We start from the raw sequence: 25,167 nt of genomic DNA on the forward strand, positions 1-25,167 counted from the left end.
TTGATCACTTTCCAAGATTTACCTCTTGGACAATACCCTAAAGTCTATATAGAATAATATCCATCTAAAATTTCTTCCATATATTGCTCCTGTAATTATATTAGTATTAGACTAAACGTTCTTTAGGAGAGTCATTTCTTCTTCTGGTGTTCTTAATATATCTGCTGTAAAAGGCCATCTGTTCCCAGAACACTAGAAACAACAATGGAAGAGCACACTCATACAATAATGTGGGGAAATGTATCACTGGCAGCAAAATTGAAAGGCAATTATGGTAATGAAAATTGTGAACTTTCAAAATGACCAGCTTCATTATTCTTTGTGGCATCAATCCCCAGACTGGGACAATTACTCAGTTTACAATAAAACTAAATAAAAGGTGACTGATTCGTTGGACATTAGTTGTTTCAGAGCCAGTTTCATGCTTGCTGTTAGAGGTAGCACTTGAAATGGCATATTATGCAGAAGCACCCTGAGAGTCTGGATTTCCTGCTTTGACCTTGCTCCAACATTTAGATCTCTATTGTGCCTGCTCCTTTCTTTCTGGCCTTGAATCAATTTGCCATTAATTCAAAACTGGCCAATAATCAGAAGTAACCAATTCCTTTCATGTTTACTTGTTTGAATTTCCCCCCTTACCTTTCTGTCTACTCATGCCTGCCTCCGTCACCTCAACTTGTGCCTGAAAGGATTCAGCCTGTGTATGACATGATGCTGAGACATCTCAATATCTGAAGATGTACTGATCATGCAAATGTCATAAAAGTGAAACAAGGCTCTTCAACAGAACACAATGACAGCACTTGTAGCAGTTGTGGACCTTCATTACATAAAGGGAGCTGAACAGAAACATGGAGGAAAATGTTTTAGCAGCGTCTGCAGCAATAGGACCAGGGATAATGATTTTAAATAAACAGAAGAGAGGTTTATACTAGATATTAAGAAGATTTTTTTTTCACTGAGGGCGGTGAAACACTGGAACAGATTGCCCAGAGAGGTGGTAGATGCCCCATCCCTGGAAACATTCAAGGTCAGGTTGGATGGGTCTCTGAGCAACCTGATCCACTGGGAGGTGTCCCTGCCCATGGCCGGGGGTTGGAACGGAATGATTTGAAGTCCTTTCCATCCCAAACCATTCTATGATTCTAAGTTTTCCCTGCTCACTGCAGAGGGATTGGACTAGATGACCTTCACGGTCCCTTCTAGTCCAAACCATTCTATGATTCTTTGAACTCTACCGACACAAACTATGCCTACAGCTTTGCAGAAGCCAGGAAAGAAGAAACAAAGTAAGGCTGTTTCTTGAGTATGGGACAGATAATTTGAACTTCTCCAGGTAGCTGACTGCCATGCCCAGGTTTCTAATACATTGAAGAGATTCTTGATTAGAAACTACACAGCAGTGAGTACTACTCTGTGTTGATGGTACAAGGGAGGGTATTGGTCTTTATTCTCCTCAATGAATTGGGCTGAAACACTGCTTTCTTATCTCGAAACATTTTATGATGGTCTTCAAAAAAATTGATGTTGACAAAGCATCACTAAATCATGTTATCCTGCTTACCCACTTGTTGCAAAAAAACCCTGAACAAAATGAGAAAATATTCAGACCTATGACAAGGGTTTTCAGACATTGAAAGTAGATGAGAATTAATCTGCAGTTCTCCTCTCCTTTTTTTTCTTTTTTCTCTTCAGAGAGAGAGAGAGAAAAATATGCAATGTGAAATACGTGCTTATTTTCCTCCTCAATTCTAAAAACAATGCACCACTTACAGGTTCAGAAAAGCCTCAAATATGTCAGTGATCTCTCTGAATAACTACACCTTTCAAAAGTCTCTTTCCTATTGAAAAGTCATCTGATTAAGACCTAAATTGAAGAAGGATATTCCTGTGAGTTAAAGCATTGGACAGGGAGTCAGAGACTCACATTTCAAGCCCTGGTTCTGCTATTGACTTATTTTGTGATTTTGGTTGTGATCCAGCAATGCACTTAAATTGGTGTTTAATTTAAAACCTTGGAGTAGTCCCATGAAAGTTAAACATAGACCTAAGTCTTTGCTGAATGGGAGATTTAGTCTGTCTGAGCTTATTTCTCTAGCTGTAAAATGAGGATAATACTTAGATTCTGACATAGTTTATTTTTACAGACAACCTTCTGGTGCAAAACCTGTATCATCTGATCTGTCCAACACTGAGTGCAACTGATGTCAGGAGGAGCCTGTAAAAATTACTATACTGCAAAGCAATGATAGTCAATGAATTATCTCCCTCTCTGGAAGAAATATACTGCTATGAAAATGGAGAATTCGTGGTGAGGGAGGAAGGGGGCAGTTAGCAGCTTCTTCTTGCTGGCATCCTTGTGGTGTACATGCCCCTCTCTTCCTGGCTGCTGTCCCACTGTTTCTAGCTGGTGGCTGGCAGAGGAGTCAGGCTGCTCCTTCAGCAGCCAGTGGTAATTGCTGCAGTGTGAGGCAACTGTCAGACTGATGTACCTACACTAAAGTTTTTGCCTGCAGCTTGGGAAGGAAAATGAATGAATCTGCAATCTTTTGTCTTATTTGTTAATATTTTACAAATTCTTTTGATAAATGTCTTTTCCTCTTTATGCTGCATTGCACAGGGCCTCCCAGTGCCTCATTTATTATTTGACAGGTCTACGCCTGTGTCAAACAATGGGTTATGAAGTTGTTACACTTTCCCAGAGTTAGAAATTCTGTTCACACGGCGAGAAAAAGTGCTCACAAATAAGAAGGATGGTTAATTTCCATGGTATGAATGTACATAAGCAAAATGTTTTACTTTAAGGCTTAATGGAATCCTTGAAGAACCTTTGAATAGGTTCCTGCTACATATATGAGAGAATGGATGTTACATTGCATGAAGGGCGATGTAAGTAGAATTATTTATCTTTTCTTAAAATTCTTTACTACTGCAAAAGCGTAGAGAGAAATAAACTTTGTTCCTGCCTGTGAGACAGCTTACCTGAAATTTTTCAGACAGGCCCGAGGTCTCTAAGACCCACAATCTCTCCCCTGCCTCCCTCATTCATCAAAGAGCCCGTGATCCAGCTTCTGCATTTGGATGACAAGCAGGAGATTGCCAATTGTCTTGGAAATGTAAAATAAACACTTTTTCTACATATGTTAATGCCATTGTTTATTGACTACTTACTCAGCTTGGATGTAATTGGGGTCATTAGGGAAACATAAGCAGCTCAGTGCCTGTCAATACCTGACCTTTAAAATATTCAGTACATTCAGTGTTACATGATGTTTAACAAGCTGGCCTTTTCATGTGAATGCAGCTGTTGTTGCCATGCAAGCAGGAATGAAGGTGCTGTTCCTCGCAAACTTTTTTTCCGTGGCTTTTTGTTCATCCATAGTGTCGAAGAAAGTGAGAGCAAAATGAAACTCATGACTGAAAATTTAGTTTGGATGCACAATCATCAGAATAAAAACCGGTTTCATGTGGAAGGGAAGAGGGGGAAAAAAGCAACTCCAAAGCAACAAAGTGAAAAAGGGCCAGGATGTTAAACTCAGTTTAACTGACGTGCATTATGACATTTGGCAAATGTAAATCAAGCCACCTTCAGGATGTCACAAGCAGAATTTTCAACAGTGGTTCTAATGACTGAGGGGTTGTTGAAGAATCTCTCATCAGCAGACCATAAAGACTGCAGCACACGCTATCACTAACGTGCAGATGTTATCAGGATGTGACTTCAGCACAGCTATGCATCCCGATGGAGAGACAAAACTGCAGATGTTTAACGCATTATCGTGGAAACTAACTGCAAACTATTCTATTTTAATTATTTAAATTTTACACAAAAGAGATATTCTGTGTCTTCTGCCTCTATTGCTGGAGTGCAAGTTAACAGTTCCTGTAAATAAAATCAAACAACTTTTTCAACAAGCTGATTAAAGCTGTTAATATTTCTGAGCGGACTGATAGATAAATGTTTCCATTTCAAATTACCCTTTGAAACAAACAAACAAACAAACAAAAAGAAAAGCCCAGACATCCTGCGTTCAAAGAATGAAACAAACAATGTTATTCTGTTTTTTACAGAGAAGTAACAAGAAATCAGAGTATGTTCAGAGAAGGAAGACATATTTTTACAACGTAGATCTGGAAGAAAAACAAAACAGAAAGACAAAGTGACATAAAGAGTTTAGAAGACAAAGTTAAGTCCAGTAATTTTAAATCAACATTTGCTATGAAGTACAATCCTCCCACCCCCTTTGTACAAACTTTAGCCCTTGTGAATGATTTTATCTGCTAAGCATGATTTCTCTGCGCGGCTTTTTCCACAGTTTTCACCAGCTTCAGAAACTTTTGTGTCTGGGGAAGCAAGGAAAATTGTTCTGGAAGGGTTGCCAGAACAAAGCAAAATTATGAGACCACAAATTCTCCATGGCAAATGTGAATTCCTTCTTTTTCTTTTACTGACTTTTCACTTCCATAGGCTGTACTTGCCACATTTTAGAAATCTGGAAGTCAAAGGCTTTAGTGACATTCCTGGATGTGAGGATCACTTCTTTAACGAAATAAAAAATAAATGAAATAAAATATTAAAATAAAACAAAGTGATAACACAGAGAAATAAAATGAAATAAACTATTTTTGGCGGTATTCCTTTGCCAAACACTGTGATTGCCTTCAATATTCAATCAATTGTTTTGTTCTGCTCTGAGTGTGAGGGTTGTGGTTGAAATAGGTCAGTTTACTAGTGCCCTCTTCTGCTTTACACTGGTCTCTGCTGCCCTCTCCTAACCTCTGCTCTCCCTCCAGCAGTTTCTGTTCTTTCACTCACTGATCCAGCAGGACCTAGGCCCCCTCAGGTCCCTCATGTCAAACAAGCAGGCATCTACTTCATTACACGGCCTGAAGGTGACTGCACAGGGAGAGGGAGAGCGAGAGAGAGAAAGTCCTTGGAAAAGCAGGATGGCATCCCTGAGCAAAAATACATCAATCACACCAGTCCAGCTATCTCAATTAACCCTTAGTTAAGCTGGGACCTCCTGGAGAAACTGAAAAGAGTTTGAGGGAATAAGAGATGCTATCTGCCACAAGGATTACCACTCTACATGCGGATCAAAGACAATTCCACATTTTACCCTAGTGATTAGCTGTAATTAAATAAAGTAAGTCTGTTTAAACTTCATTATCAACAAGACGTTTTCTACAGCAGAGTGGGCACAAATCATCCATTCTTAATTAAAAGATAATCCACAGGATGACCATAATCTTCTTCTAAAAATACACCATTTCCCCCTGAAAGATTTCTTCATCAAATAAGGATAAATAACAGTTTCTCTGTGTTTAACTATGAAGGAATGGATGCTCCTTCCCGTTTGCTTGAGTGAGTGCTGAATGTGCCTGATAACATCACTTTGGCATGCTATTATCTAAAATGGTAGAATACCTCACTTCAGCAAAGTCTGACATAAATCTTTGAAAACAAAGACATTGCATATGTATGAGCTGAAATAGATATGACAGTGTTGGCACATTAATATTCCTGTCACTGGGGGGTTTCAAACTTTTAAGGAGACGATATCAATGAATTCAGGCTGTAGCTAGTAGAAGAGGGCAATGTACTGTAGGACAATTATTAATTAGGTACAGTCAAACATATTAAAAAACATATAATAATGTCCGAAGAAGACCACAATGCAGACTTTCAAGAGCAATTAAGAAGGACAGAAATCAAGACCTCTCTGAGCCCTAGGGCTACTCAGTAGTGGGAGGATCAGTCCTAGTCAACAGGAAAAGGACATCTTCCTTTTTGCTGTTGCAGTTACGGTGGTGGTGTGTGGACAGCATATGTTTTCAATTATCCCATAACAGCCCTCATTAACAGTAACTGCAGTGCCTAACTGAACAGTTCTCTGCCTAGTTGCATGTGGTCTGAAAATTATTGTAATGTAGCGTAATACGGGGATACACAGTTGGGTTTTGTTATTGCTTAGTGTGAAAAACATCCACTTCTCCCTGAGGTGAGAGGTGGTAGGGCATGAAGAAGTAGATGTTAAGAAAAAAAAGCAACACACCAGCTTCTCCTCAGCAGTAACAAAACTGGAAAAATCCTATTCCATTCTGAGGATCAAGAAAAAAGTACCAAACATATTTATTTATGATCCTTTTGGCTACTATACAGAATGCTTCCTCAGCTCTGCCCCTTTGTGATGACAAACTGCAGGAATTAGAGACCACAAACTTTGCCATCTGATTGCAAGATCTGTGAGGCAGAGGCTGTTCACTCAGTGAGATATCCTGCTTGTCTTTTGATCTGTAATGAATGAAGAACATGAAAACCATCAGCAAAAGAATATTTGTACTAGATTCAAACCCTTGATCAAAACTCATATTTGAATCTAAATATAATTCTACAAATGTCTTTTCTAAATTTTTATTTTAATTTAATGCAGAAGAACTTGCAGGTAGGGACCACACAGCCTGCACTAGTTCAGTGACAAGCTGACCTTCATGTTTAGAGTAGAAGGCCAGCTTAAAGCTTTTCCATGTACAGCTTTTACTTTTTTTTACTCTCTAGCTCCTTCCTTCCTTCCTTCCTTCCTTCCTTCCTTCCTTCCTTCCTTCCTTCCTTCCTTCCTTCCTTCCTTCCTTCCTTCCTTCCTTCCTTCCTTCCTTCCTTCCTTCCTTCCTTCCTTCCCTTTCCTTCCTTTCCTCTCCTTTCCTTCGCTTCCTTTCCTTCCTTCCTTCCTTCCTTCCTTCCTTCCTTCCTTCCTTCCTTCCTTCCTTCCTTCCTTCCTTCCTTCCTTCCTTCCTTCCTTCCCTCCTTCCTTCCCTCCTTCCTTCCCTCCTTCCTTCCTTCCTTCCCTCCTTCCTTCCCTCCTTCCTTCCTTCCTTCCTTCCTTCCTTCCTTCCTTCCTTCCTTCCTTCCTTCCTTCCCATCCCTTCCTTTCCTTCCCATCCCTTCCTTTCCTTCCCTTCCCTTCCTTTCCTTCCCTTCCTTTCCTTCTTCCTTTCTTTTTTTCCCCTTCCTCCTGCATGGTTTTCCACCTATGGCAGGCTGGTCTTAGCCCTGACACCTGACATTCAATAACCTCTCAGCAGTCATGGACAAAGGCCTGAGAAAATTCCTCTTTCACAAACAAGCATGAAACTAGCTCCAGATAAAGGCATCTAAAACACACTTCATGACAAGTCAGCTCTTTTAGGCTATTACAAGACAGCACTGCTCACCTCCAAATATTTTTAGACTTTACTAATAAAATCCTGCAGAGCTGCTTAGGTCAGTGCTTTCAAAACAACTAGAAATACATCTGTGCTTTGGTTTTGATTTAACTCTTTTATTACACTAATGCTATCTGTCATTTCCTGCGTGTGTCAGCGTTGCTTCTGAATGGCAAAAACGTCACGGATACACCATGCAAAAAAGAAAGAATCTTGTACCCTGCTATGATAAGCAACACCGCTTTGAAAAGAAAAGAAAAAATTACATGTTGATAGATTATCTGGCAACTGCAAAGTATTATATTTGCCATGGTGTTACACTGAGGCAGTGGAAGTCAACAGCAGGAGCAATACTGCTCACAGAATTCCCACCCATCCCACCAGTTGGTCCATGATTCATTTACAGCTCTAGAGTCTGATTTTGAAAAAAGATTAGATTAATGTTTGAAATTGTGAAGTGTTGCCTGTGTATTGTTGGACCAGGTGAAGCTGATTTCCCTTAAATGAAGTAATATTTCATGTCGCCAGACAACAAGGCATTTAAGTATAGGCATAACTTTAAGCACATGTGTAAACCCATCAAAGTCAACAGGACTTCTGCTTGGGCTTAGCATCATCTACTTGCATGTACGCCTTGGCGAACCAGGGTATTACATATTAATTCAAGTGAAGAGAGGTGACTCGTTGTGACTTTGTGATCATTGAAGTGTCTTGGGAGTAGGATATTTTTCGTAATCACTTTAGTGTTCTTCTATTGAATAATTACAACAACAGAAAACTCTAGTGAGACTTAAAGAGCTGTTCATAAAACCCAAAAGATTTTAAGACAGAACAGCTGAAATCAACTACCAGAGAAGGACAGACCAGAATAAGAACTTTTTCAAAACCTAGTTTTATTTTGACAAAAAATCAACCCATTCTGTTTCAAAGAATTCATTCTGCATTAACTAGACAAAACATCCCTGGTATGGAACCGTTGATATTCAGTGAGCAAAGAAAATGAAGTCACTGCATCCATTAAAATGTAGTCTTTCATGTCAGTTTGTTGCAAAAAATAATGACTTACAGCCTCTTCTTCACAGTACATTTTTAGGATAGTTTACATGACTCTGGAATGGTTGAAATACTTCACCGCCTACTGCAGAATGTCCTCATGAAGACAAAAAGAAAAAAAGACATTTACAGTTTGATTGCATGGATTTCATACTACCATTCCAGACCAAGAAAAATCTACTTTCTGTTTAAAGAAATAACAACAATATGTTAGAAAAATTTTATATAGTGTAAAAGTTACATGAAAAATATCTAATCAGATAAAAAATGAAAACCAATCTATATATTTGGCTTTTAATACAGTATGAAGATTCTGCAAATCCTCTGAAAAAAACAAACAAGTAAAGTTGGCTTGTAAAGTGAACTACAGATAATGATGCATCTATTTTCCTTACAGACATTACTTCTGAGGGCTTTCACCTATAGAAATTACATCCATGTACCCTGTTTAAACATCTGGTATGACAAACCTTCGGTACTATGTATGCTTTGGATTATATTTTCCCCTTTTAATTTATGCAAGTGTGTTTATTATGACTTCTTTCTTTAAGAAATAGAGATACGTGTGAGAGGTCATATATTACACAAAGTGCAATGGCTGAGCCTCCTCTTGACTTGTAGTGATACATTTCTGTGTCTGCAAAACATCCCATTATTTCTAATTTTTGAAGGACATTTTAAGATATATTACTTAAAAGTAATACAAAATTATCAGAGCAGCAACTGCTGCTTTCTGTTTTGATTTTCATAAGTTTATGTGCCTATGTTGTTTATTTTAATTGATCATTAAGGCCCAGATCTTAACTGTGTAAATAAATCTGCTGTGCCTGTGCAAAGTATCATTGAAGTCAATTGGGTTTCACACATGTGAAGAAGCTTATCTGTGCCAATCACACTGTAAACCCAGGCAAGGTACTGGAACAATTTTCTCAATCAGAAACAAATTTAAAGAATATGATTATGAATAGAATTTATTACATTTTATAGACATATTTATATCTTGTAAATAGATGAATAAACCTAAATGCTTGGGAAAACATGTATGCATACAGGAAAGACAAAAAGAAAGCCATATGTACAGATACATGCACTCAGTTCCATAACACTGTAACAAATTAAACATAAGAATCATAACATTTAAACACTACATATTCTTGAAAATATACCCTTTCATTTTAGTGATGAATTCCTAAGATGTGGGTTTTTATTAGTCCTAGGGAAAAAAACACTTAGTGTATTCACCTGAATAGAGTAACATGTCTGTTCTTCAAGAGAGTTTTTTTAAAAAAGTCCTGTCTGGCTTAAAATAGTCTTGAAAGCTGACTTGCCTGGATCAACCATTTCTGACAATCTTAAATTCTGATTTGCAATGCAATTTTTTAAAAATTTGTTATACTGCAATGTCTTCTTGCTCCTAGGAGACAGTTCAGAGCGCCTCAGCTGCCACCAAAGTTGCAATGATTCTTTATAGCAAAAAGTAATACTGCATATATAAAAATGTAATATATGATGTAGAGTCATAAGTATCACAGCAAAGGAGTTTTTCACTTTAGCATTTGGATGGTATTTATCAACTTGCTATCTACAGACAAATAGTTTTCAGAACAACTATGATGATTAGCAAGTCTTCTGCTTACTTAAGTCAATTCTGGTTCCCATACAGCATTGATAGCAAGAGAGTTTCAGGCATGTACTTCTTCTTCAGGATTCCAAACCTATTTATTTACAATTCTAGGTTCTTTAATAACTGTTGTTCTGTTCTAGCAGCCTGGAACATGGCCGATGAAACTGAAAATCAGGGCTTCTCCCAGAAATAGGAATTTGCACAACTTCAGGTAAACTGCCGTAGCACCTTGCTGTAGTTGTGAGAGCCTAAGAACATGCACAGGACAGAACTGTAGGTGATGGCATCAGCTTTTGTTACACTACGTGGTAGTCGTTTTGTAATTTACAGGAAATCACATAGTCTGGGGAAATAGATTTCCCTGCCTATAACTTCACGCTTTATAAAGCTAAGCCAAGGAACCAAAATTTGCAGCTCAATAGGAGACCAAGAAAACATGGATTCAGTACTTATTGGATATTATAACCTCCCTCCTTGCATTTAAGGATGTTTCTTTTGTCCAAGAGAGGACTTCTTTCTCAGGCTTCTTGATATCATGTCTTAACCTTTTTTTCATTCAAAGGTACGTTGATGTATATCTATGCGGTCTCTGAGCAACCACTTTCAAGTGGTTTTCAGCTTTAAGAACTACATCTTCTGCAGATCTAAATAAGGGCTGAAGAGCCCCCAGACTTCTTTAGTTTTTCCAGCTTTACTGGTCTGTCTATGATATCATATTCCTTCTACCTATAGCCCTCATATTTTCTTAGAAGTGGACATTGGGAGCATGCCAGGGTTTAGCCACATGTTTGTCCCTAAAGGCCAAATCACTCTCCTGTTCACTTCAGGTCAGGTTTAAGTCAGACTCTAGCATGTCAATCAGCCTTTAAATCAGAAGTTACTTCAGACATCACACAGCTCTAGCGATCAAGTATCTGAATCCAGCTTGGGTGTCAGAGTACAGGACAACTGTACCGTCAGTAGTGTCATTCAACAATTCAGAAGTGGTGCAGTTCAGGGTGGCCACATAGCCTCTCCCAAAGTGGTCAAGATCTAGAACGTTTCAGAGAAGACTTTGATCTTATTTGCCCATTGTCATGGGATGTGACAAGATGAGAAGATGCATGGAGCAGTCCAGCAGATGGGATAAGTGCCTGCATCCTCATGTGCACCAGCACGCCCTCGAGCCAGGGTCATCTTTCTGGACACAAGAGCCCACCTCAGGACACTACTGCTGGGAAGGGCCTTGTAAACATGTGGCATATTCACCTTCAGGCTTTGCTGCATGAATGCTTCTGTTTGCAGTATCGACACAAGCTAGGTGGATACACTATCCAATGTATCATGGAACTACTGGTGGTGTCAGGAATGAGGCTGTGTACACTGAGCTAGATGAGGTATCTGCAGCAGTATCCGTGTTTTGTAAGAGCTGCTGAGCAGCACATACCTGTGGGTACAGCCTAGCTCCAAGGATGTCGTGGTGTCATGTGGACTAGCCACCAAGCAGGAGCCTTCACCAAGCAAGAACACCACTAAGACCAAGCAGAGTGGCAGAGAGTGAGGAAGACTCTTTTTCTCCTACTTGGCAACCTGTTACAGCCATAAAAAGGGTAAAAACTCACAAAAACTAAAAATGCATCCTCCTGTCAGAGGAATCTGAAAAAGCAAGAGTACTGGTTTGAACTTCTAAAGTCACAGAGGGCAATGAGACCTAACAGACCACAGTTAGACAGAAGTAAAAGTCATGTCCCTAGGGTCCTGTGCTGAAGAAACATTGACCCTTGAAAGTCACCAAAAACTTTTTAATAATTCAAAAAGAAAACTGAAACAACAAGGGCAGATGCTGGAGGCAAGAGTGCAGCCTGAAGGAGGGACAAGGTAGGAGAAATCTACCCATGTTTGAATGGCTGGGATGTGGGCTACAGTGGTGACATCTTTTTGGATGCTTTTCTTAATAGAGAATTGTTGTTTATGTTTTGGTAGTTTTTTTAGCCAAGATTGTGAAAGATGGTGGCACTGAACTTAAGCGAGCAATAGGGTCTGTTTCTGGTTGTTCCTATATACACACACACATTTATATATATGTATCTGTATATCTGTACACACACACATGCACATGTATTTATATGTGTAGGTGTGTATGTACAGATACACATTAACAATGCTTGAAGATGAGGTGATGTATTTGTATATGTCTTATTTTCTAGTGTATTAGTTATGAAATAATTTTGTACGTTATATTATTAAATGTATAGAATCATCACTCACGCCCCTCAAGCACCCAGTCTCCCCCTAAATCAGAGTTTTTCAGAGGTATTATAGGAAGTGTGGGGCTCCAAAAGATTTTGGAGGAGGATGGTTTTGCAATCCTGTCAGATCAGGGAAGGCACTTTGTGTGAAGGGACGGATATGGCACAAAGACATTGAATGGAAGAGTGGAGGATGAAACACTCAGAAGTGACACTAGACAGGGAAAAAAGGGGCAGGGACCTGTCAGTGTTGACAAGAGGGTTGGATATGGATCTCAGAGGAAAGAGTTCAACAGTGAAGAAAACTGTGGAGAACAGAAAAATAGGGATGGGAATCTGTATTCTACTATATACTTCTGTCTTTGAAACATCTCAATTACTTATGAGGAAAAGATGATTTTTTTCATTTCCACTGCTAACCTTTTCCACTTCTTTCTCATTACAGTAAGCAAACAACATTAAATGGCAAATCCTACACTTCAGAGAGTAGGGTACACTGCTGAGCTGTCTTTGGGAAAATACAGTACAAGGGTATTAACCAGTACATAGCCTTTACAGTGCCTAGATTTTTCCTCTCTTATGCAGTTCTCAAAGTTATAAAGTATATTGGCAGGTTCCAGTCAACAATAAAGTTTGCAAAAGTCTTCTTTTTTTACAATACTGAGCTTTTAGTCTAATTGCTTATTTGCAGTCTCAGCAAACCAGAGAGAAGAATTTTATCCCCTTTGGCTTGTTTCTGAATACTAACTAGCCTGCCCAGTCAAGGCTCTCTAAAGAGTGAAACTGCATGAGAGACACACTGCATTTGACACAGTCAGGAGGCAAAAGAAAGAGAAAAACAAAAGTCTATTCAGGGCTGAATCCTCTGATATACTCACCCATCCCCCAACTCCTTTAAAAATAAAGAGAAAGGGGAAAACTCATGAATCCATGGCTGAATGCCTGAGGTTGTCAGAATAAAGGACAATGAGTGACAGCTGACTGTCAGCACAATTCTCAGAGTCTGAGTTATCACTTTTTGGCATTGTTCAAATAGGAAAAAAGTGTGCACGCTTAACGAGGAACTATCGCAGGAGTGCTTTGTGAGGGGCTGTGCTCAGACTGGCTGCAAACAGCTGAGGAAGCCGTAGTTCTACATGGATTTTTTCCCTTATGAGTGTATTTCTCTGTGAAATCTTCCCAACTGAACTCATTAAAAACTTTTCTAAGCACGCTGGTGTTAAGTGATGCCGTAAGACAACAGGGGTCAGAAAACTATGCTCCTTTAAGGAAATCAGGCCAGGCATACCTTAAGCTCAGACAACTTAAATGCTCATGACACCGCTATGTAACTATTGGTTATTTAAAAAAACCCACATTTGCGAAGGCCATTCTTTCAACATTTCTTGCATGTTCAACTTGTTTAGGATCTCCTTGCAAGTGTATTTTTTTTTTCTGTAGATTTGCCTACACTTTCATCTTCGCTGACTGCCTTAATCCTCCAGTCTTTGTTGTTCCAATGCACGATCATCTTGTTTTTAAGTCACATCTATCCACATTTGTTAGTGCTGAAACATTACTTTAGGCTTTTATATCTCCATAAATCCATATAAATGATGCACAGGTTTTCCTGAGAAAGGTTGAAAAAGCTAAAGCAAAGAAGATTTTAAGGTTATTTAAATAATGCATTTTAAGTTGGCAGATATTTAACTGCATGGTTTATGTACTAAAAAGAACTACCTGAGCAGAGCGACAGCTCATGACAGAGAGACCCTGGAATGACAGAATTTTTGGTAATTAAAATAGATCTGGCCTGCGCTCAAAGCATTAGCTCACTTAAGCCTGTTGACCATCTGTACTAGAGAGACATTGAATTTGTTCTTAGCTCCATGGGTCTGTCAGGGTCCATAACAACCGCAAATAGGACCAAGTGTCTAGGTCTTGCCCCACTAGGCATGAGGGCTGCTCTGGAGTGCGGTTGTCCCTGAGAGGGAGGATGTAACTGAAAAGTGGGCAGTGAGAGGTACCGGGACACTGATCTGCATCACTCTACATGTTAGCAGAGCACTGTTCTGGGAAAGCTCAAACTGCTGTTACCACCCCAGCAGGTGTTACTGTATGTTATGAATCTTTACAGAGAAAGGAATAAATGAGGAAGGGAGTGTAAGTGAAATGCAGCAAGAAAAACAGGAGGAAGTTAATTGCAGGCTTTGTTTTTTCCCAGCTAAAAGAGAAAGACTTCTTTAGCTGACAGAGATGATATTCAGAAGTTCCAGACTTTGCATAAAACCAGTAAAATAAACACCTACAAATATAGGATGTTTGTAGATAGAGTTTTAGAGAAAATCATTCGTCTGTTTCCATAATCTACCTACAATCCAGAAAAAAAGAATGTTTTTCAGAGCAGAGAACAGAGATTGTGAAAACGCCTTTCACTTTTGCTCCACAGCGCATAGACCTGCAACTGAACTTTTCAGCTTTGCTTCAGTATCTGTGCCCATACCACCATTTGCTGATCTGCACGTGTATGAATGTTAAGTGTATAAATGTTTAAATGCCACCTTACTACGAAGAATCCGGTATTTAAAAAAAACCAACAAGCTATACCAAACAGCAACAACTGCAACAAATGTGCTGGGTAGGTAAAGTGCTTTGCGAAAACTTTTTGAAACCTTTATTACATGGAAGGCATGGAGAAGGGTTTTTTTCTAAGGCAACACTACACAAATTGCTCATGAACAGTTTATGACAGCTCAGGAAGACTATTAGTCATAGGATGCTCTCTCCAGATGTCACATAAGAAGTTTCTGGAGAATAAAGAAGAAAATGAACCAAGATTTTAAGGCAAGCACAGGAAACATGCTTTTGACTTTTAAGAACTTTCTAGTCCCATTAAAAGATACGTTATACCTTGGCCCCTTAATAACAGGATGGTACAATCTAAAGTAAGGGCTATTGCTGCAGTCTTCCATTTTCAGGAGTTATCTTCCCATTGTCATTGATTTTGAAATAATGGAAGGTCTGCTAAGGGTACAAACTATTGTGTGTTGCAAGAGAAAAAAAAATATGATAATTTAATAGATGAAGAAAACAAAAATGTGAAATGGCTTCAATCCTTTGTGAATAATCACAGGATGTGTGAAGGCAAAAGAAGTTCTGCCTCATTTGTTCTGCTCGCCATTTATAGGATGCCAAATTATTTAGCACCATGCCACATTACTATCCTTTTTAACTTAAACATACAACTTGGTTAGATGAATTAGCTGCCCAGAATCCCGTGTCTCCCTCTCCATTCATTAGATAGGCTTTCCCAGCTGCAAAGCTAACAAATTTAATTTTGGATAGCCTTTTGCAGGAGGCTTTCTCTCCCCTTTAACTGAGAAATGTATTTAACTTACATGTAGAGAGAAGGAAGTTACTGGATTGATTTCTTGCCTGCATTCAGGGCTAAAATCTGATGATATAGGTGTTGAAAGCTGCTTATGTCTCTAAAATTTTGGGGGCAAGAGGGCCTGAGTGACATTGTTGGTGTTTCCCACAGAGCAAAGAATCCTGAGTCCTCACCTCCTCAACAGAGACTTTGTTCAACTTCTAAACAGATGAAGCAACGTTCCAAAAAAACCCAGTAGAGGCACAGGGCTTTGTTAAAATCTTGTGAGGGCTTGCACATTATTGGTAGCAGAGATACCATTTACAGACCTGTCAATCTGCATGTATCAGACTGTATTTTACAGAGCTGTTAATGCCTGTGTATCACCTCACAGAGAATACGTACACACATTCACCATCGCTGTCTTTAACCTCAAGAAACAGTATAGATCTCTGTTCAGTTTCAAAGAAGCTGGAAATGTCACCATCCATCTCTAAAACAAAATGTACCTGTAGCCTATAAACCAAAATGAACCAGGCTTTGATTCCTTGATAGTTAGTATTGATAATCTTTCCAGACTACTGAATTTTTTTGCTAACCCTGAGAATGGAGATTAAGGCCTCACTGATGGAGTGGATTTCTTATTGTTTATTTCTTTTGCAAAGAATTCACTGGGGGCCCAGACTCTGAAGATGTTCAACTGGCTTTGCTTGCTTTCAAATCAAGGTTAGTGCTTTCAAACACAGTTATGGCATTATACATACTTTTTTTTTCCAATTCTGATAACCAGAGTACAGTGTAAGTTCTTGAAATTTTACCCCTTTTGCATAGGTACCCTGATGCTAAACATGCATCCATATGAGATTTCTGCAGAAGTACCTTAAGCTATGGATTTTTTCAGTTATGTTGTTTGGTGGGGGGGGGTTGATTTTTTTTTCTAAGAGTGTTGGGAAATGTATGGGAAAGGATAGCGAGACCCTGGTTTGCAGAGCCAACAGGGATACTTCAGCAGCCGTGCCTTGTACTTCATAACTTTTATCTGCACCTTCTGGTGCAGTGGAAGGATATTACGAGCTCCAGGAGATGACTGTTTCACCACTGGAATGAGAATGCATGCTGTCACTCTGATAGCTGATATAAGATACACAAGAGAAATTTGAGAATATATTATTCTAAGAATTAGAAAACAGATAGGTCTCCTGAGATCCTGTCCAGGGAGAAAGTCTGAGAAAAATCCCTGCATGTAAGTAGGCTTCTCTCCTTTGCCTTTGCTTTGGGAATATAGTTGGTAATCAAGATATATTTCCTGTTTTGGTGGAGCTTCCCAGTTGCTGTAGGCACATTCATCACCCATGCCAAAACAGTTCCCTCCATTTCTTCAAGACTTACAGTCTACTGACCTTCAGAACAGGATTAGAGCTTTCCAGACTACAAGAAGCTTTAACTTACTTCGGCTGAGCAAAGTATTTTACAAATTATGCTTAATCTCCGGAGACTGGGACAAATATCCAGTCTTTGAAACTTCTGTTTCTGTGATATATGGAGTGCATGTACATAGTTTTACATCTCCAAGGCTACACTGGTCTCTCCTGTCTATAAAATTCAGCTTCCCAAGAGACAGAACCCCTAATGCACAAAGGTAATCAATAGGAGCCAGGCTCCCAAATAACTTTATGGAACAAGTCCTATTAATAATTGTATTATATATATCACCTCCTACTTCCTAAAGCACATACTTTTATATTCCGTGAATACCTCGTAGTGTCTGGTAGATTACTCCCTTGCTTGTATATAAGTAGAGTGACCGAAGGAAGACCAGAGGTTGAAGCAACAGAAGATCCTTGGACCTTTGGATGTCAAAGAAAGCACCTATTTCTGGGCACAGAATTTATACGGATTTTCTTTTGTACGAGAGAATGCAAGAGCTTTCAAGATGTGCAGAACTACCACTATTTTATTGACCACTATTGGAGTGGAAAAAAAGTCCGTGTATCTCATGAGTGATTCAAGATTTAAGAAGATCAGCCCAATACGGGATTATGGCCCTGACAAAGTTTAAGTTCTCCCAATACCAACTCATGAACAGGTTCTGCAAAAACAGCACAGATAAAGACAGATGGAACAGGGAAACACGTAGCACTGTAGACCATGTCTGAAAAAAATGCAGCTTCTTAATACAGTTTCAGTTTGGTTGGTTAGTGTGAAATGGCAACTTGGGAGCTTTTGTGTTTTAATGGCTTAAGTGAGGAGAAGCAAGTGATAAAATTACTATGACAAATGTTTACTGTTTTAGTTATCTAATGAGAAAAAGCAGATAAACGAAACTACAAATTTTGAATGCTCTTCCATAAAATTAATTCCTGATTGTAAAGCATGTACAAATATTGTTTAAAGGTATCATCAAAGGAGGATGGTTTTGCTATGAGAACACCACACCCAAATTCTTCTTTCAGCCTGTGCTTCCAACAAAAAATAAATAAGTGCTGAATATCTTTTACAGCATCTATAACAGTGTCTTGGCTGAAAGTAATGATAACATAGCTCTGTTAAACTGATGCAGTCCTATGCTTACATTCTGGTTTGACAGGAAGATCCAGAGTTACCTCTGTTACTTAGAAGTAACAAGAAATGTGTCAAAAGGTTTATTTATTTATTCCTTTTTAATCAGTGAAACCAGCACAACAGAGCTGTTAGGCTTAGTCTTCTACCAGGTGGGACTTTTTCTACTCTATTCTGTGAAAGTAGATGTACACTGGCTAAGAGTGATTGGATTAATATTTGTTAACAAAGCATAGAAAAATTCTTTCTCTGTTTTGGCACTTCTGAGTCTGGTCTGAACTGGTCTGAACTGCACTGATCTGAAAATACACCTTGAAATGAAATTTGCAGCAAGGAATGGAAGCCCAGGAAGTAGAACTAGACCAGTAAATGTTCCTAGAAGAAAATGGGATTATCCATAAAATGAATCCCAATGGTAGAACAAAAGAACAAGAAAGAAAGAAAGTTGGGTTTTTTTTTGTTTTCCATACAGAGGGAAGGCTCTGAGGGACAGATGACTGACCCTCCTCAAAAGCAGGCCAGGGTAGAAATAGGCCAGACTGACAACTTCTACTACACTGCCAGAGGTCTCCTGTCTTGCTTCTTAAGGGTAAAATAAAAACTTACAACTGCTGAGCTTCAGTGGCACCTAGATGGTGGACAGGTGAAACAAGTCCTGAGAAAACACTCTAGGCAAGAGCAGGTTGCTCTTGTTATGATGGACCGTTAAAAAGGTGCCAACCTTCCTTCTCAAGCAGAACAAGGTAATTTGATGTTCCTTTTCATAATTGTTAAGTTTTGAATATCCTTTGGTTTCCAGAGTTTTTGTTTTGGATTATGATATCACTGAAAAAAAAATGGTTATGTTTACATAAGTTTGGGGACTAAATTCAGGACTAGTTTTAATCAATGATCACAGTTGTTCATTTTTGGGTAAATTTTAATAAAGAGAACCAAGACAGGGCATTGAGTTTTTACCTAAGTCAAGTAAGGAGATGAATTTTTACCTAAGTGAAGAGCAGTGAAAGAGGTTTGTGAAATTAAATGATAGGATCACGCTGGTAGCAATCCTAGGCAACGGACCCACAAAATGTGGGTAATTGGAGCAAAAGAATCAATGGGAAGTAAACCTTTTTACCATTTACTGGCAAAAGTTTTGCAAACAGAATCCATGTCTTTGAAACCAACTTATCGTTTCATTTCTTGCAAATATTGCATTTCATGACATCATTCATTTGAGAACACTAAGACCATCAAGTTCATTTCCTGTGGTTATTAAAGGTAGCCACAGATAACTTCTGACCAGGCTAGCTGTAAGAGACTTGGATCTTGTTGTCAACCCCTTGCATGATCCATCCCTGCGGTTTCCCATCAGGTCCACTACAAGAAATACTTTTTCAGTGCTCTCTTTATCACTGCTTCGTTTTTGAAGTATAGAATAAAGACAAAGTACAGTTTGAAAACAAGAAGCAGTTTGTTTGCCAGATTATGCATCTGACAACCAGTGAGCACTGCAGAGAGGACATGTTGACAGTCAGATATGGTTCTATCTGAGAAGTGTTTGAACACTAGGATACGCTCAATTCAAAGGTGGTTTATGTTTTAGGTGAGAAAAAGAAATAAGCATGAGTATTCCCCTTGGAAGTCTTATTTCATATTTTGGTATAATTTGCCAGTTCTTTGATTTTCATTCAAATAACCAGTAGGCAGCTATTAGGGTCACAGGCTCATCAAACGGGCAGTAGCAATGTTAAGGTTTGTGTGTTTTGGCTGTCACCTTCTCTGAAAACCTATGGAGTTCCCTGCTGGAATAAAGAATCTGCAAAAGCACATAGAACAATTAGCTTTTAAGGACTTGTCTAATGAAAAGCATACAGAAAACTAGTTTTTTTAAGGACAGCATAAAAGAGAGGAGGGAATAAATTGATTGCTTGGGCCACTTGGAATATCACATGCAAAATCTCATGGTCCAGAAAGGAACATTGTAAAACCTGAACCATTTTGTTTCCATGAGAAAAACCTCACTGTTTCCTTTTGTTGAGTCTCTGACATGGTAGTGGCATGCCAGTACTATCTTTCCTCATCACTGTTAGAAATGAATTACTTGAATTCTCTTTAGATAATATGTAGCATTTCTCAGGAAGTGGCCAAATATTTCATAACCTATTTATCATTTTAAAAGGTCTTTTTTAACCTATATTTTACATTCTGTGTCAAAGGTTAAGTAAAGATGGATAGGCTTTTTTGAACTCACAATGAAAAGTCCATGCATCTTGCTTGATGCTTCTGTGTAAACCATCATAACAATATCCTACTTTGCAGTGTGTTCTGTTCTGGATGAATTATGGCACTTCAGCCTTGTCTTCCTTCAGCAACTACACATAAACGTGCATACACGCACACTTACTTTTGTGTTCTTGCACATATCCTTACATATGTATGAAAACTAATATATGAAAAGATGTATACCTTTCTTTGGTCAATTGTGGAAAATAAGCTGTAGAAGATAGTAACTATATACAAAATAATGGTAATGACAAAGTTAAATAGATATTTACCTACACATTCCTTTCCTTTCAATTTAACATCAATGCACACACATTAAAAAATGCCCTGGCTGGGGCGCTGAGTGAGTCATATGAAATGCTGCTCTGGTTCCCCGCTGTTTTACAATCCTAGCTTTTCAATGCAGGGCTGCTATTCAGACTTCAGTACTTGTCTGAAGAGCTTTGTGTTGTCTTTGGGTATTTAATACTTATAATTAGGCACTTTCATTAAGTGCAGCCCAATTTTAAACATTCTGTCCATTTATCTGAGCCCTCTCTGCACGTCTGAAGGAGAGCAGCTGACTGTTCATACTGACTTACCTAGATAATATTTCTTAATTTTCTTCTGCTTCTCATCAGCTTCAGACTTTGTAAACAAGCTCCTTTTAACAAAACCTTGAAAGGGTAGATGTCTAGCAAAGCTTACATTACAAAAAAAAAAAAACATTTCAAAGATTTATTTTATCCCCTGCTTAAAGTGGGATACACGGTGTTCCTTAAAATACTGGCTTGCCCAATTGCTGCTAAAGTGTGAAAGTATTCTATAGTTTATTGCCAATCAGCACTGACATTTTTTTCCTGGAAGAACTTGATTTCTGCTTCAGAAGTGTTCTTTAGAATGCTGGAATTTAAAAATCCTTTAATTTATACTGGGAGTCTGAATCATATAAACTCCAAAACATTCCTATTTCTGGGACCTCCCACTCAGGGAATCAAAGTTTTCCTCATTCTTTGTGTTTTTCCAAGGAAAGATCATATGAAGAATGTTTGTTTTCATCCCTGACTATGAAGAAATTATTGTCAGTACTTTCAGACAATAAGTCTGTTATTAAAAAATGGATATTCTCCAAAATATGCATATTGTACAAGCTAAAGTATGTGTTTGTTTGAAAGATTCACTTATTTTTTCTTTTCTCTCTCTCTTTGAATACCTCATTATCTGTCTGACCACACACAACACTACAGAGCAAGCATCAAATGGATTAATATGGTTTAGAAGATCTAATGCTTGGCTATGATGCATAGGAATGGTAAGAATTACTTGTTTAGAATCAGTGACTCTGCTAATGCAAAGAATCAAAGACCTGCATCAAATCTAAGTTGATATACACTTCGTAGAGTCTGTGTTTGGAAATCTAGGGCCTCATTTCATGTACATAAAGCCATGGGGAGAAAATAAAATGTAGCTGGCTATCCTGTAGAACAGATTAATTTATTTTTAATTACTAGCCCCTGAATTTCTGGCCAGGCTTGAAGTATCAAAGGATCAGCTTCTTCCCAAGGTTTTTATTCTTTATATATCTGTTTTACTCAGAACATAGTAGCAAAAGTCCAAAAAGTTAGGAACAATAAAGTGTAACATAAAATAAATATTTTTTATATTTTAAAAAAGTTAACACTCATTTCTGGAATTTTTAGGGGGAAAAGTAAATAGTTTTTGCCTATCTGTTCACACACTTGGACTTTTCTTGAACTAAATCCTTTGTGCTGGCATTACTTATAATAAACTAAAGGTTTTAAAGATGGCATAGAGCAAAAGAGTTCAGTCCACCTGTGCTAACTTTTCTGGCTCCAATTTGTACCAGACTCTACTTACTTCTGCTATTGGATGCAAAGGAAAGCATTGTACTGTGAATGCCCAATGTCTCAACACTGGAAAAGAGTGAAAGAAAGCAAATACTGAACTTTCCTCCAGCTGTCAGGTTTAATAAATATTTTTAATTGTATTGAGGAATTGGTCTTCACAAAATTCTCCCGAGATGGATGAGGCATACTGTCAGAAATACTGAATTTATCGCAAAACATCTTTTCAGAGGTGAGAGATGCAGAAGTGGAAGGTCAGTATGTAGGAGATTGACTTCAAATATTCATAGTTATGTGAAGAAATTATGTAATAGGCCATTGTGCATTTTAGCTTCAATTTCTGTAATTACATTATGGCATTTTGTACCCAATTTCTCCTTTACAGTCTTAAGGAACACAGTTAGCAATATTACTCTTGCCCTTACCCCGAGACCTGAAAAGCTGGGAGCTCATTTTATCTGTAGCCAGGATTCCCACCAACCCTTCTGGGACTCTGTATAGTGGCTGTGGCTAAACGACACATTCTGAGTTTTCATGGCAAACACATTGACTTCATGGTCACCTTGGCTTTAGCTGCAAAGTTTTGACCATGGCCAGCTAAGAAAATATAACAACCATAACATATTTATTCCTCCAGTTACAAATTATTGGAACAGACCTTGCTGAAGCCTTTTCCTTTTTTAGTCTATGTGCCTACCTAGCTTCACCCGCAGCTAAAAATGATGTGTGCCTCTGTTTTCCAAATTCTCCTTTGGTATCCTCCCCATGGCTCACGAACAGTCTCTCCAGTCATCCCTGCTACCACCTGTCACTGCAGCTGTGAAGAAAAGGAAGAAGGCTTTTCAGCAGCTGCATCAGCTCTCTGCCATGAGGTGGATTGAGAAGTACTATAGTGTCCATCTCATTGTCAGACAGCAAGCTGTTTTCTGCTCAGGTATTCCTTATATATGTTTAATTAAGCACTAACAAGGGGCATCTGCATCATCCCTCACATGGAGGAACAGCAAAATCCAGTGCCCCTTGTAGTGGAATCCAGCATCGCCACATAGGCTTGATAACAATACTTCCTAAATGATACACATAAATGATATGCATCCATAGCCCAAGAAAAAATAGCTGATTAAAAACAGGGAAAGATATATGAATTAACATTCACACTTTGGTTGGTAATCTATGTTTTCAGTGGTTAATGCCCTTAGGCATTATTTTTGGTACATTTTCTCTCTCTAGCGTATCATGCAATTAATAATGCAATAACATGAGCCAGCAGTGTGCCCAGGTGGCCAAGAAGGCCAATGGCATCTTGGCTTGGATCAGAAACGGTGTGACCAGCAGGTCCAGGGAGGTTATTCTCCCTCTGTACTCAGCACTGGTGAGACCGCTCCTCGAATCCTGTGTTCAGTTCTGGGCCCCTCACCACAAGAAGGATGTTGAGGCTCTGGAGTGAGTCCAGAGAGAAGCAACGAAGCTGGTGAGGGGGCTGGAGAGCAGGTCTTACAAGGAGCGGCTGAGAGAGCTGGGGTTGTTTAGCCTGGAGAAGAGGAGGCTGAGGGGAGACCTCATTGCTCTCTGTAACTATGTGAAAGGAGGTTGTAGAGAGGAGTGTGCTGGCCTCTTCTCCCAAGTGATGGTGGACAGGACAAGAGGGAATGACCTCAAACTCCGCCAGGGGAGGTTTAGGCTGGACATTAGGAAAAAATTCTTCACAGAAAGGGTCATTGGGCATCAGAACAGGCTGCCCAGGGAGGTGGTTGAGTCACCTTCCCTGGAGGTGTTTAAGGCACGGGTGGATGAGGTGCTAAGGGGCATGGTTTAGTGTTTGATAGGAGTGGTTGGACTCGATGATCTGGCGGGTCTCTTCCAACCTGGTTATTCTGTGATTCTGTGATTCTGTGATTCTGTGATTCTGTGAACAGAGTTCTTCCCCTGGATCACATACTAAGCAGACATATATGAAGAGCTAACATTATTTGCTAAGGTAAAAATAAAATAAAAAAATAAAGAGAAGAGTATTTGGGTTGAAATTAAAATAAACAAATAGGACAAATTCAGGCATTTTTAACAAAAAGAAGTTGAAAAGGTGTACAACATTAATAAAAGGGAGTTTAAATGCCTTTTACAAAACTGGGGAGAAGAAGATGACAAATGTTGTTTTAGGATTTTCTACAACCTAGTGATTACCACATTTACCTGGTAAAAATGAGACATAATTTTCTTCTGTGCCTAGCGGAGGTTTAATTCAAGCCTGGATCCTCATTGTTCAGTTAATACTGTGTTCAGTTTTGGACTCCTCACTACAAGAAGGACATTGAGGGGCCAGAGCACGTTCAGAGAAGGGCAATGAAGCTGGTCAAAGGGCTGGAGGTCAAGTCTAGTGAAGAGTGGCTGAGTGACCTGGGGAACTTTCTTCTTAGCCTGGAGAAAAGGAGGCTGAGGGGAGACCATATCACTGCCTACAATACCCATAAGTAGGTTGTAGTGAGGTGGGTGTTGGTCTCTTCTCCCAGGTGACAAGCAATATGAAGAGAGAAAATGGCCTCAAGTTGCATCAGAGGAGATTCAATTTAGACATCAGGAAAAATGTCTTCACTGAAAGGGTTCTCAAGCACTGGCAGAGGCTGCCCAAGGATGTAGTGGATTCACCATCACTGGAGGTGTTTACAAATGGGTAGATGGGGTGCTAAGGGATCTGGTTTGGTAGTGGACAAGTACAGTTGGACTTGGTAATCTCACAGGTCTTTTCCAACCAAGTGATTCTATGATTCTCTGATTCTCTCATGGAGTGCGTCAAAGACTGTGGTACAAGATATTGTAGAATCTATATATTTCAATATGCATATAGTAGTAATTATTAGTTGAAACACTAAATGACCCTTTTATACATAAGAAAAAACGAGAATGACAAACCCATGACTGTCCCAGTGACCACAGACATTTTTTTCATGTAAGGTAAGAAGCCAACTTCCAAATTCCTGGCCCAGGTCACACAGTTCATGGATGTGGATTGACACCTTTGATTACTTATATAAGCTCCCTACACGT

This window comes from Phaenicophaeus curvirostris, chromosome Z, assembly GCF_032191515.1.
Source record: "Phaenicophaeus curvirostris isolate KB17595 chromosome Z, BPBGC_Pcur_1.0, whole genome shotgun sequence".
Classification (NCBI taxonomy): domain Eukaryota; kingdom Metazoa; phylum Chordata; class Aves; order Cuculiformes; family Cuculidae; genus Phaenicophaeus; species Phaenicophaeus curvirostris.